Genomic DNA, 3376 nt, shown 5'->3' with positions numbered 1-3376 from the left:
CTTTCTCCAGGCCTCCCTCTGATTCTGGAATCACCTGCCACCTGAACTAGCTCAGTCCCTCCTTCCTTCTACGTAGCCGAGTAGCTACCAGAGAACACTTCTAAAGCACATCACAAAATCCTGCACTGAGTCCCTATAGAACACTTGAAAATACCTGCCAATGATTAGCATGAGACCAAAGGCTGACTACAGTCTGGGCCCTGTGGACAGTGAACATATTTCCTTCAGGTGTTCTGTTTCATGCTGCTGCTTCTGCCTACTCCACAGTGCACTGTCCCTCCTACACCACAGACTCAACTCTTGCTCTTCCTTCAAAGTTCACCATTACTTACTTGAGGTCACAGGAAGGTTTCCCTCCTTTGATTCATGGCCTATGATTTAATCTTCTTAGAAGCTCTCACATTGTCTGCTATTTTGTGTTGTACTGATTTGTGAACCTGTTCAAAGGCCCTGCAGAATTGTCATTCCCTAAGGTCCCTTTTACAGGCCACATGCTAACTGTTGGCAGGTGGGTCCCTTACAGTGTATCTTGCACATCGTAGAAACTCCGTATTGAGTGAGTGGATACTGTCTGTTTAAGGAGTACCTCTGCAGAGTACATATCTCTGTGATTTTCCTTCTAAACATGAAAGGGAAGAGTCTGCAGAGAGACAGTGTTAAGAGAAGTGATGGAGAAGCCAGGTCTGTGTGACCTCTGTCCCTAGCACCCAACAGTGCCTGATGCCATTGATGCAACCTGTTGACCTGCACAGGCTGGAACGGAGTGGATGACACTGGCCAAGGGCAGGGATGGTTCTGCACTGTGGACTCTCTGCACTGAGAGTCAGGGAGGATGCTGAGTCAACAGCTCCCAGTGAATTTGGGAATGGAAGAAATGTCAAGTGGAGAAGGAAGCCAGAGGAAAAGGAAGTAAAAAATGAAAGATGAGGAAATAGAAGCAGTGAATATAGATTGATCTTTCAAGAAACCTAGTCAAGATAATGGGAAGGGGAGGGATGGAATAGCTGATAACATGATCTGTGTTCAGCAGCCCCTGAGGAGCATATGAATGGGAACTAGCCCACCATGGAGGCAGCAGGGGTGGCCCCAGAGGTATGTGAAACTTGTGACATTTTACACACTCCTCACTATCACGGAGCCTCACACTTGTGCACCTAGTTTGTTGTGCTCAGTACTATGCATCACATTCTTTTTTTTTTTTTTTTTTAGCATCTGTAGCATTTATTCAGCATAACCACAGAGGCATTGTCTCCATTCTGTCACACACAGACACAAACACAGATACAGCACAATATCCATATTTAGCCTAAGTGCATTCCTTCTGAGGCTTGTTTTTATATGCCACAACCCATCATTTAAATAATGGATATTTTCAATGCCTATTCTTTTGCTGACTTTCTCAATATCTTCTGCAGACATCTTCATGACTCCAACACATGGAGCACGCTGTTTTCCTTCTGCAGCACGCTGTTTTCCTTCTGCCAGTATTGCAACAATGGTATCTACTGCAGCCTATTGCAGCCAGGTAGAGCTTAGCTCAGGAGAAGTTAAGCCTAGACACATGGTATTTGCTCCACTGAGTACAAATTTAATGTCTCCTTTATCAACCTGCTGGTGTGGCAGAGTAAAGGATATTTGTGAAGTAAACTTAGAGTTGGATAATAAGGCCCGTGTCTTTGTCTAAAAAACAATAATTCTATATGTTCATGGCATCAGACTATTTGACAGGATCTTTCTTAGGCATGATTTAATTAAGCCATGGTTCAATTCCTGAAAATTGCTCTATCAACTGGCTCTTAATACCCTTAATAACTGATGTTTTCAACTGGATGCAGTTGGACACATTGTCTTTTTCATCAGATTTTTGAACACGATCCAAGGTGAAGGGGGTGACAAGAAGGAAGGGCCTGGAATGGGAAAGAAGTTGAATTAGAAAGGCTCCTGCAGATTCCCTTACACGAGGAAGGCCAGCACCGAGAGTCAGAGCTGTTGTCCTCCAGAAGGTCCACAATCTTAAGACAGACATTGTGATGGTTAATTTTATGTGTCAATTTGGCTGGACCATGGCACCCAGATAGGTGGTCAGACATTATTTTGGATGTTTTTATGGTGTTTTAAATTGTCTTTTAAGTCAGTGGACTTTGAATAAAGCAGATTGAATGTGGAGTAATCCAATCAGTTGCAGGCCTGAATGGAACACAGACTAAAAGACTTACTCTAGCTTCACCTGCAGAGCAAGAGGGATATCTAAAGAATACTGACTTGGGGCTTTATCAGCATGGTCAGCTCTCCTGGTTTTCCACCTGCCAGCCAATCCTAAAGATTTTGGACTAGCCCTCTCTTCATTAACACATCAATGGTGAGTCGGTTCCTTAAAACAAATCTCATTCCCAAGATGATCATTGTGTACACACACACACACACACACACACACACACTATATATATATATATGTATGTATATATATATGTATGTATATATGTATATATTTCATGTATGTGTAAATATACATATCTAGATCTGTTTGTTTATTCTATTTACATATTTTATAGAGAGATAAATATAAAATCACAGACATCCTATTCATTTTGTTTCTCTAGGGAATCCTAACTAATATAGAGTTGAAGAAAACAGACCTCCTTCAGGAGAGGGAGCCAGGGATGGCAGATCGTTACCCATAGTGAATGAGCATGCTGAAAAGAATCACACAGAGCCTGGAGAAAGGAAGTCAGGCTGGCCTTCTACAGAAGTCTGAAGAGCTACCATTGTGGAAAGAGTGGTCAGATGTATTTATGATTCCTATCAGTGACCTAAGGCATATAGACTGTCTGGATTTGCTCAGTATAAGGAATATCTTGCTAATAATCTGAGCTTCTGACAGTGGGAAAGGGATTCTGACAAGCAATGTGCCTCCCCATCCATCACTGGAAGTGCCTGAGCAGGAACTGTTGAGCATCCATCAGGGACACTTCAAAAGGGAGTCCTGTTCGGGAAGAAGGCTGGATTAGCTCAGGCACCTTTTCACTTTGTCATTGAACAATGAAGTCCATTGTTTCAGGACCCTATCTGTGCACTGCTCAGTTATTAGATCAGGATCTTTGGGAAAGAAAATGCTAGCTTTCAGGATAAAGTGCAAACATTTCTCAGTGCTTCCCAAAATTATTTTGGTTGTCCCTTACTGATTAACATTTCTTGTAGTGACTAATGGATACCAGGCCCTGCCAAAATGCCTAAGAATACCCAGTTTCCTATGGTTTCTGCTTCTTTTATCTTTTCCTTCTTCTCTAGCTTCAGATGCCTTTAAAAAATTCCATCTCCTCTTCTGTAGCATCTTGGCAAATAGAGCACTAATTCTGTGGGAAGCTTCTTGACCATC

The 3376-nt window shown here is 42.4% G+C and overlaps 1 pseudogene across 1 annotated transcript; it reads right to left on the bottom strand.

The window, feature by feature from the left end:
• Nucleotides 1-1221: 1221 nt before the first annotated feature.
• Nucleotides 1222-2390, bottom strand: LOC306658959 (malignant T-cell-amplified sequence 1-like; annotated as a pseudogene). Its single transcript has one exon. The product of its transcript is annotated as a malignant T-cell-amplified sequence 1-like (transcript).
• Nucleotides 2391-3376: the final 986 nt, after the last annotated feature.

Source organism: Sciurus vulgaris (assembly GCF_902686455.1).
Source record: "Sciurus vulgaris genome assembly, chromosome: 4".
NCBI classification, from domain to species: domain Eukaryota; kingdom Metazoa; phylum Chordata; class Mammalia; order Rodentia; family Sciuridae; genus Sciurus; species Sciurus vulgaris.
This window is presented reverse-complemented; position numbering and strand designations above follow the sequence as displayed.